We start from the raw sequence: 11,415 nt of genomic DNA on the forward strand, positions 1-11,415 counted from the left end.
ATCTATTCCTCTTACAACTCACAGGAACATGAAGTTGGAACAGTATGGAACATTTTCTTACTAATCCTTAAAATCAGATCAGACAGTTCAACGGCTGAATGGTTTGTTCTCTGACTGGACGACAGATATCTGGGTTATTCTGTGTGGGAAGGGGGCTTCTTTCCTCAATTGACCCTGACAACTCAGTGATGCAAAAACATATTTCTCCCATTGGAGCAAACAATATACAGGTAAGTAATGCAGAATGGATGAGTTATACTCCACTCTCAGTCCTTCACTTTGTGCTTACTGCTCTATGTGGATGAAAGCTGAATAGAAGGAATTGTTTTGAAATACAGTAAAACTGCTTCTTAGTATGACAATATGAAATAGTTGTTTTTATGACTTCTTTGTGATTTGGAAGTGAATATAAGCTTTAGCTATTACAGTTATACCATTACTTTAATGCAGAAGCAGGAGTGACTTTTAGCAGTGCTGGAAATTATGGCTGAATTACTTAAGGCCAAAACTGCAGTTGATAATGTTCAGTACCCTTTACAGTCATCCCCACAGAGTAAATTATAGAGTGATTCTATAAATACAGTTTCAAAGATTGGTGCCATCTTAGGGTTTTACCTGGAAATGTTGTAGCACAGTGGCTCAAAAAACCGCTTAGGGCAGAAGACGTTTCATTACTGGTTTTATAAAAAGTTTCAACAAAAATATTGTGGCTTTCTGTTTAAACATCTCACGCAGAGCAGAGAAACCAAAGATAACAATGTTGAGTCCTGGTGAGAAGCAGGAAGTGAAAAATCAACACTAGAAATGGGAGCAAACTGTCCAGGCTGAGACAGACACAAAATGTAAACAAATAGTTTAAATAATGCAGAGCACATTTGATAGTAGGACATATTTTTAACCAAAACCTTAGCATACTAATCAGCATGATCTTTTAATGTAGCCTTTTCCTGGTGCTTTTTTTGCAACCAGTAACACCTCAGGGTTAGAAAATCCCTTTTGCAGATGTCAGTTTCTTGTTGTGGAAGGTGCTGGAGCTGATGAAGTCCCATACAGGTTTTATATCCTCGTCATTAGAACAGTAATTTTATTGTTCAGGCAATCCTTATAGTTAAGCCTTGGCATTTAGAGAGCAGTACAGACCTATCCCATCCCAGAGAGCTTGCACCTGAAGGTACATACTCCTTGCTAACTAGTTAAAAGCTGTGTGAAACTAGTTACCTTTACTGAATAACATTCACAAAAGAAAGCACACAATATTTTTTAATGCCTGTGCCACAGTGTTTAGAAAAGAGTATAATTTCAGGGTTTCATCAAGATTGTTCTCATTTCTCACTCTGAAGTGAGAAGGCAACTGGCACAGGAAAGCTCTCCTTTAATGCCAGTTAATCAGGACTAAAGTTTGTTAGTTTTTGGGACACTCATCACTAGATTTATATACCTGGTCTAATGTGATGTGTCTGTCCTTATATCTTCCTACTCTATGCTCGGGTGAGTTTGGTTTTGGAACCAGTCTTCTGGTCCAGTTAATTTTTATACAGTGAAACAGCTCCATCAGAAGGGAGTAAAAAAGTTACACTATAGTATAACCAAGTGTTTATGACTTTGCTTTAACTATCAAGGAGACAGACGCTGGCTCAATCCCTGTGTGACATAGGCAAAACAGATGTTCCTTTCGCTTTTCAGGTGAGTGCTTTCAAGTGGTTGTTCTAGAGCAAACCCCTCAAGTTTTCAAGTAAGACTCCACAGTGCCTAAGGTTCTTCTTTGTGCTAAAGTTACACCTTCTCCACTCCTCAGCACAGGCTGATACCTCTTTACTTGTCCACTGTGGCGGACAGATGAATGAATTTTTTGCCTTAAACATTTCTTGGTGCATGGGGTGCAGGCAGGCCATAACCCCAAACAAGCCATCTGTCCCTGGCGGGAACAGGACTGGGCTGCTGCGACCCCCGAGATTGTCTCCCTGCGACCACCCGGGACACACTGAGCCTGCACTGAACGAGACCACAGTCGGGCAGAGACTTTGGGATCCGTTTTTAGCACAACTTCTATAAAACTTGCTTGGCATGAGTGGCTAAATTTGCTGAAGCCTTAGGCCGCGCTCCCTAGTTCGGTGAGAAAGGGCCCCAGAGCTGGTGCAGGCGGGAGTGATAAGGGAGTTACCAGCAATTTGCATTCCTGTGCACTGCTGAAACAGTGCTAATTGCTGGAGTTACCACCTCTTTGTCAAGACCTTGAGAGATGATGGTGGGACCCAAGGAAGGAAGACACACCTGTCTGCAGAAACTGCAACAGAAAAGATAAGGGAGAAAAGAAACAGCCTGCCTAGGAACAACGATGAGATCCAATAAGGAGCAGGAGACCCCAGACTCAAAAATGACTATTGGTCTGAACTAACACGTGGGGGGGTGGGAAACTTAATTTGAAAAAGCTATAATTGCCCAGGGATCTCTTTGTTCAGGGTCCCTCTTCAGAGGTACCCAACTCGAGCTGTAACCACTGCACGCGTGTCATTCCGAGCTAACCTAGGGTCGGACCCAACTCGAGTTGTAATTACTGCACACGCACCGCCAAAACTTACACCCAGGGTGAAGAGGACCCACCTACCACCAGACGGGAGCCCCCCCACTGCCGAGACTCCCAAAGGAAGAGGACCAACAGGACGCTGCTGGATCCACGGGTGGTGATATCTTTCTCTTTCTCTCTCTCTCTCTCTTTTTCCCCCTCTCTTTTGTTGAATGTTGGTAAGATCTGTTTTTGTCTAGCTAGTTGCAGTATTCGCCATTGAATTATCCTATTTGACCACATGCCTTATCTTTGTGTTAATAAATCTTAAAACTGGTTGGCTGGTGTCGTTTCATCTTAATTCAGTCCAAGGGCATCACGAACTTGGTCGTTTGGCCCCAAGGGGAGGGAGGTCGTCCTGAATGACTCCTTTCGGGCCGCGACATCCACACACATCGCTCTGTCTTCACCGATGCTCCACCAGCATGGTAAGCACTACAGCAGTCTTCCTATTCCTACCCATTGCCAAATGACCTTAGATAAGAGGCATTTAATTTGCCTATGTATTATCAGGTTTTACATGTATTTCATTTTGAAGTTGTGCAGCATCACACTGGGAAAACGGAGCTCTCCTGGAACAAGGTGCACTGGGGACTGCTATGCAGTATTGCTGTTTGTCTATGAGGAGGTAACAGAAGGCAGAGTCAAAAGCCTTGCTAAAGTTAAGATAAACAACATCCACTCTCCCTGCATCCACCAAGATAGTCATTGCTACCACCATTTTCCATGGTGCACGTCAAAAGGAGATCATGATGTTGCCTGCCTTGCCCATGTAATAACCCCATGGACAGACCACTCACCCTGAGGTAAAGGATCAGGGCTCTGCACCAGCATTACCTGTAAGGGCTCAGATACATCTCAGAGAAATATACCCTAGCCACTAGGTTAAAGACTATCCTGTTGAATCTGACCTGTTTTGCAGAAACAAGCATTTGAGAGTCATTGAAGAGGACAGAAAAGCCTGATTCCTGTTGGCCAAAGGAAATGAGGTTGTGAAAGTCACTATGGAGCCAACCGAAGTTTGAAAACCTGAGCTAACCAGGAAGGCTCCACTCACTGAGGTACTGCAGGGGACAGGGACAGCACGAAGGTTGGCTGCAGGCTAGAGAGAGGTGACTACTTTATGCTGCTGCTTGAGACTGTAAAGAATGTGTGTTGAATTCCTCTGCACAGGGTTCTCTACAGAATGGGGAAAATATTTTTTCTGTGTGTCAAGGCATATTAAAAGAACAAGCACATTAAAAATGTAGTTCTTTACACTGATCAAACCTAGTTGTGATGGAGGAATGTGGTTTCCTAAGTCAGAAGGAAGAGTCATTAAAGAAGAAGCCCTGGTTATGAAATCAGTAGTGCAAGGAAAAAAATAATCAGCTCAGAGTTTTGTCCTTGTTAGACTTAATGATTTTTCTTAATTCTTTCTAATATCTTTGCAACCAGAGTCGCTAAACTGTACATACAATATCGTTATTTTCATAATAAAGAAAAAGAATCAAATACTGAAAAGCACAGAAATACGGAAAAAAACAAACAAATGAAGCATGATCCTAGATGGTTGAATTTAGCTTCATGCACTTCACTTGAATATGACTTTTAGGCTGGGTTTTATACCTGCAGCTTATACCTACATCCCAGAGAAGAAGAAGAAGGTAGTGATCTCACTTTTTTTAAAATCTTTAACACCCGCAGTACCTACTTTGAGGCAGCAAGTAAATCCACTGAAGTTGTTAAAGAAATTACTTAATCTCCATTTACAGGTCAGTCAGTCATCTGTGAAAAAAAAAAAAAAAAAAGAAGCCCTGCATGGCCCAGGCAAAAGGCAAGGAACGCAAAACAGCAGAATTAAAGTGTCACTCTCCCATGCTACAGGGACTAGGCAATTCTTTTTACTCCCAGAAAAAGAGGGGTCAAACATCGGTTGGTATTAAACCTGAAAACTAATGATCTTACTGCTTATTCCAAGGGGTCTGATGACTGGGCAAGAGGCCAGGACATCTTAGCCAGCAAAATATCTCAATTAGCTGCAAACTCTTTGCCAAGTTACTCAGACACATAATATGTCTCCCCCTAATTTCTTCTTGATCTCATTCAGTCAAATACCTTTGGGAATTCAACAAATGGGACCAGACAAAGGCAACCGGAGGCAACTGCTAATGGTAGACAATTTCGTCTTCTCTAAGAAAGAAATGGGATTCCTACTGTACTTGGAAGTGTAATTTTCACACAAGGTACTGATCACAAATATGGAATTCCATTTCATACAGCTTTCAATTGGTTCTAAATGTCATGTCAGTATAAGCCAAAAATCCCCAAACCAATGAATGTGTTTGATGCTTTTACCTGTAACTGTTAGTATCCAGCTTGATTGTTCAAATCCTTGGTCTGTTTGATTACTGAAAGGCCCTATTCCTCCCAGGTCACTCCAAGTCAACCTGAACTTGATTTTTATACTGTATATCTCACTGTAACACCCACTAACCCACTGCTAAGCTTTAGTTTCTTCTTGACTTGTTTGCTCTCTCCCTTCAATTCTGACACAACTATCCCTTTCTGTCTTCATGAAACATTTTGGATTCACTGAAAGGGGTGTATTTTGGCAAAAATATTTCTTCCAGCTCTAATCAGCTGGTATCAGGCGTGCATCCTCTTCACTAAGAGAAGGGTCTTTGTGTACCCAATTATTGCAAGGTTTTAATTTATGCTATCAACATTTATAGAAGTGACTGTCAGTGCACAGCAAGAAGAACAGCTTTGCTAATAATTGGAATTGAGACTTACAGAACCTTTTTTTTTTACAATCTAACTACCTGGGAGATCTGTTAGGATCTTGCTTTTTGCCTTCTACCCTCCTAAGAGACCCACATTGGACTGTTCCATCCTTGTAGTTAACAGGGCTTAATTCATTTATATTGCACTAGAAATCTATAGCTGAACTGAAATTTAATCAATGTTCTTGACTGAAAGGACTTACACTCGATATCATGAATCCACCTTCTGATCCTGACATCTCTGGAGAAGACTATGACAGCATAACATGTTGCGACCACCTCATTTACTGTCATGGAAGCTAAAGACTAAGCAGGGATACAAGACTGGACAAGATCTCAAGACGTCATCTAATTCACATTTCCATCCAAAGGTGGAATGACACAGAGAGCCCATCTGTGTTCAAAGTTTGTTTTCCGATCTGCTTTTCAGAAAACACCAGTGGCATTTTTTAGCCAGACTATATCTAGGGATTAAAGTCTTCTATAACATAAAAGTGTACTCATTAAAAAGACTTTTATCTATAATCAGCACAGTCATGCAAACTTGCCTCATCCTGACATCTACGTTTCTCACTTTCTTCCTTCTCACTAATTACAAACTGCACAATACCCAAGCAAGCAACAAAAACAGCTTGCCAGTTCTCCAGTCTTCTCTTTTCTTTGCTAATCCCTCTGGTTTTTGTTTTCCTCTGCATGCATGTGCACAGCACACACACACACATGCACATGCACACATGTACACATCTTTCTCTCCAAATAGATGCCTAAGCCTGTGAGGGGGTAGCTTATAGTAGGACTGCTTTCACCCTCATGGGAGAGTGTCTCCTTGAAATCACTGGAGCTACATGAAGTTGAACATGCAATGGGAGAATAGAGCCTTACAGAATATTGGCTGAGAAGTTTTCGATCATGGAAGTTGGGAGGAGCACACCCTCCACATGGCCTAGTGCCTGCTTAGTGGGAACATAATTGCAGGGAAAACCATTTGAAGCAGTCAGGAATGAAAATTGTGACATTTATATCAAGATCTGCTTCTGTTTCCTTCCAGACACTCAGTTCTATTTCCTAAAAAAGTGCTAGGTTATTTAGATGTAGAGCTTGGCTTTGGTGGGGCTGTCATTTACAGTAAAGTGGAGTGGGAGTTCCACTTTTTGACTGGAACTGCAATTCCCTTTGAAAGTTAACTTCTGCTCAGAGCTAGTTTACAGTGTTGAAAAACATTATTGCCTTTAAAAAAGGTTCATCTGTAGACCAAAAATGATATCATTATAAACAGTATTGCTTGTTACTAAGTAGAGTTAAGAAAACATACACAGTAACCAATGTTCATAAAAGAGTCCATACTAGGAAAATCTCTAAGAGATGAGTAGTGTCTTGACTTGTTTCAGCTTCAGAGCGATTTTTGTTCACTGTTTTAAGCGGCCTCTTATAAGTACATATAATGGGCTCGCTAGTTTATTTTGTCCCAAAGTGTATGGAGAGATGAAAAAAGGCAGACTGCTTTGTAATACAAAATGCATGTTACTCTTTCTAGCCAGCATACATTACAAGACCTTTTAAAATATTTTGCAATTGTTTTATGTCTTTCCATTCGCAGGCTATGTCATCAATTAAGTTTATGTAAGTAAGTGAAATTATGTTAATGCTGAAGTAGTAAGGACTATATTTGAAGCCAAGTCTTAGCCTTTGAAGGTATGTGTGTACAAAACTGCTTTTTCATGCACAAATAGCTAGAGATTTGCCTGATTCTAACATCTGTGTAAACACGTGGTATTATGTGTGTGTAGATTATCTTACTGATGTTAGAAGGCCAGTTCTCCCACTTGTGTGCTAGTTGTGTTGAATAGCAGGTCGAGTGTGCATACCACTGTTTGCACGGCCGGCTATAAGTATATAAGTTTGTTAGTGCAACATTTCAGGTACATAAAGAAACTGGCAGGTTGAAAATTAGGTCCACTGGGCTGAGTATCTACACCTAAAATTTACCTAGCCTGTGTTAAAATTGAATTTCATGAACTAGCAGTCTAGGTCCTTGGAAGACTAGACGAGTAGTCTGGAGCAGATTCCTACAGCTACTCCCAAAATGTACTCTTCATGTGCAAGATTCGTGCCAGAAATCATATCAAGAAAAAAACATTTTTTTTCTTCAACTCTTCACCTGCCTCTGCCTCATACACCTTCATAAATTCCCAGATTTGCTTCCAGAAAAACTCCAGAGCTAATCTTTGTCTGCCTTTTCCTAGGTTTTCAGTGTTTTCAGTGATTTTCTGTCCTCATTTAGCTGCTCAGAACTATTTCTAACAATGAACTGTAAAAAGGGGGAAAGCTTTTTTTTTTCCCAAAGAAAGAAGCACCTGCAAATTAGAAGTGGCATCTGGCCAGAGTCGTACTTCAAAACTGTATTTAATAATATGGATTGAGCTTGCAGTCATTTGTGATCTTAGCAGAAGTACCTTTGAAGTAGAACTGTTGATCAGATGTGTAAACCGGGACACATTTAAGTGTATTGTCGGAATCAGTATGCAGTGTTTGGAGAAGGTTAAAAAAAGAAACTCAATTACTAGAAGACTAAATGAATAATAAATTGAAATACCATGATTCCCTTACAAATAAAGGAATTAAAGAAAGGCTAACTATTACAGAAACTTACCTTGTTTGACAATAGAGAGCTCAGGAGACTGAGGTCACATCCTTGCAGACACAGTCAGTAACAGTACTAATGAAAGTTTCTGTGTTTGGAAAGGAATCCAGAATCAAATTTACTGGATACGGTATTTTAGCTATAGAATATAGATATAGATATTTAGAAGACACAATATTTTAGCATACCATTACACCACTTATCCTAACTCAGACTCCTGAAAATGTCCAACATTTTGGGAGCTTGTTAGGAAATTCTACATTGACTGTAATATTGTGACTCAGTACTGTTCCATTATCTCTTCTGCATTGCCAACTTTTTACTGGGCTGTTTGGATTGGGGTTGTTGCGATCACATCACTTTATATGGGAGTAAGTGTCTTCTCAGCCAACGCTGATGTAGGTAAGGGTAGTTTAGGTCCCTTTTACTCTGCCACAGAGCCATTCAGATTACCCCTTTTTCAAATCTCACTTGCTCAACGTTTTTGTGTGCCCTACAGTTTCTATACTAATTCCCATTTTCCCTGCTGAAGGACGAATTGTATGATATCAAATGCTAGGTAAGCCTAACCTACAGCATTTCTTCAGCTGCAGAGGGGAAAGTGGGTGCCTTTCAGAGAGGGCTGGGTATTGGAGTAAACAGCTCCCTGAAGGAATGAGAGAGGTCGTTGTGCAGAATGAAAGAGGATATCTACATACTCTGACTCCCAGCAATGGTGTTGGCTTAGAATAGAAGGATTTTGTATTAAAAAATACTTTTGTAAGCTTATAATTCAAAATTTTTTTGTGTGTGATTTCTCACTTGCATATAATTCATAGAAATGTAGTTACAATCTCCTATTTACTGAAACACCAGTACATCCCAACTTTGCAATTTCTTCATGTTTCTTAAACAAATTTCTCTAAAGACAACTCTTATCTGCATCATAATCACAATTTTTGCAGCCTAAAATACAAGTAAATTAAATTGCTAAACTATTTGCACCAGATGCAAAACTAAAGGTCTGTAAATAATTAACTGAAACTCATCTAGTTAACATACTTAGTATGTAGCCAGTAGGAGAGGAAATATATTTACACACATTTCTAAGAAAAGTCAAGCACCATTTTGATGGAGTGATAGTCAAGCTTGTACAGTTTGGTCACAAGTTTTCTGAACCCATCTCTAAGTAAATTTTCAGCAAAGGCATTTTAAACTTTAAATGCTGAAGGCAATTCATCATGCATACCTGAAAAATGTTGTTTTTTTAAGACTTGCATATTCCTGTTGAATTAGCTCTAAATCTGGTATTTATTGAACACACAGGGTTTTCTGCCAAACCTCATCCAATCTGGTGACATCAGCAGATGTGCCAAATCCCATAACTATAACATCTCCATCCCTTTTCTATCTTTTTATGAGAAGCTGTAATAGGCAATGGCAACATGCTTTTCGTTTGAGCCAGTTTTAACACTTGAACTTCAAATAACTAAGATAGCAGGGGCTTTCGGTATGGTTTCTTTACTATTTCTTTGCTTCCAAACTTGTAAAGAATGAAGCAGATGTGTATTTATGAGACCACATCTTAGAACAAGTTAAGGACTGGCTTTCAAAAGTTATGATCTGCTTTAATTTCTTGTCTAGACATATCTTTAAATTGGAAAAGAGAAAAGGAATGTTTATTTTTTTTCATATTATGTCAATGTTTTGATTAATGCTCTGTTAAATTAAAAAAACTAAAACCCACCTTCCTTTAGCAAGCAAAGTCGTGTTCTGTGATACAAGCAGTTGTTCTTAGTTCAGGATTTAACCTCTCATTGCAACAATCTGATAGTCATATGATGTTCAAACACTGCTTGCTGATTCTAAGAACAGAATTAAGTCCTGGTGAAACTAATCAGAAGGGAGTGGCTGATATTTTTGCCAAATCATACACAAAGCTGCCTCAAAGTTGTTAACAAACTCTCTTTCATGGAAGGAGAATTTTACTGGAGAAAATTTGATATCCAGGTTTCTCCTGAAAATTTTTTCCATATGCAGTGCCTCTCAAGTAATTTCCATTGTCTTTCTTCACATATAGAAAAGAGTTCAGTTCAGACTGTTTTCCTGGACGTGGTGTTTTGCTTCTACTGATATTTGAAAAACTAAGTGAGAAAAATGCAATGAGGCATGATGAGAAAAATCTCCAAAGATTTAGAACACGGGTTCCAAAAGTAAGGTCCAGATGTAAATTGTCACAGACATGTAGACATTAATGGAATTATACTGATACATGCCAGCTGAAGGTCTAACCGAGCATGTTCATAGGAATACTCAAAGGTGTGAAACTGGGCTTCCAATCTAGTATAAATTAACTTTCTTGGACAAACCAGGTCCATTAATTTGGAAAGAAGCTCCCACTAGCTGGCATTCATTTTAAAAACATTTTTTAAGTACCTTTTATAGGGCTTGATTCAAACCCAATGAAGTCAGTGGAATGGCTGCCCTTAATGGGTTTGGAATCAGGCACATCATGAAAACTGTTTCACCATATGTTTCAATGACATTTAAGCTCACTCACCCTGTTTGAAGAATTCTTTATTCAACTACTCAGCTTGAAATTCTCAGCTCTCTGGACATTTTTGGTCAATTCTGCTCTTGTTTGGAAGAAGCTGGAATGGGAAGAATTTAGTCAACTCCTGAGGCTAGGAAAAATAATAAGCATTCTGTGGTTGGTTTGAGGTATGAAGAAGAAAGGATATTTTTAAAGCTAGTTTAATTATCATTTCCCAAATCTTGATTTTTTTAAAAAAAAGAATATAATGGATATATCAGAGCTAGAGATAGAGCAAAGTCTGAAAATATTTTTACAAATTTATTTCATTTTGAAAGAATGAACAAAATGGAACCCAGACCCTACATTTTGCAAGATCCTGCCTTCTTTTTGGTATTCATATTACTTCTGTTCACAAGCCTTATTTATTACGGGATCATTGTCCTTGGAAGTTATAATAATGCACCACTAGCAATATGATATGAATATGATAAATAGTGACAAAAATATCAGTATTACTAATACCCTTACTGTAATTGCAACAGCTATTTGGTGGACTATTCTGGCAAGATCAATGTGATCCACTGGGGAAGCAGAGATCTTTGCATATAAACTTTCTAAGCATCCACCCATCTTCAATAGTTTAAAATCTTCTGTGAACTGATGAACCTCCAAAAATAAAACCTGGTTATTACTAGAAAGAGCAAATATGAAAGGAAAATAAAAAAACATGTGTGTACAAAATTCATGTCTGGTATTCGTTTTTCTACATTACAAGGCATTAACTAGTCTAAAACTAAAAATAAAGACAAGCTGAAAAGAATCCTAATATTGTGGAGTGTTTGGAACTGCAAATTGACACAGACTCCTATGGGGAAAAATATATGAGGCAGGCCATCTACCAGTGTGAAACAGTGAATGTAAACTGCCAGTG

At 39.1% G+C, this 11,415-nt stretch overlaps 1 long non-coding RNA gene across 1 annotated transcript; it reads left to right on the forward strand.

Annotated features, from left to right (window-relative positions):
* The first annotated feature begins 2,917 nt into the window (after positions 1-2,917).
* Positions 2,918-11,187, forward strand: LOC135327867 (uncharacterized). The gene is made up of 3 exons (XR_010388351.1): positions 2,918-2,991; positions 3,102-3,369; positions 3,486-11,187. It is a non-coding gene; the product is annotated as an uncharacterized LOC135327867 (long non-coding RNA).
* Positions 11,188-11,415: the final 228 nt, after the last annotated feature.

The sequence above is a fragment of the Dromaius novaehollandiae genome, chromosome 3, assembly GCF_036370855.1.
Source record: "Dromaius novaehollandiae isolate bDroNov1 chromosome 3, bDroNov1.hap1, whole genome shotgun sequence".
NCBI classification, from domain to species: domain Eukaryota; kingdom Metazoa; phylum Chordata; class Aves; order Casuariiformes; family Dromaiidae; genus Dromaius; species Dromaius novaehollandiae.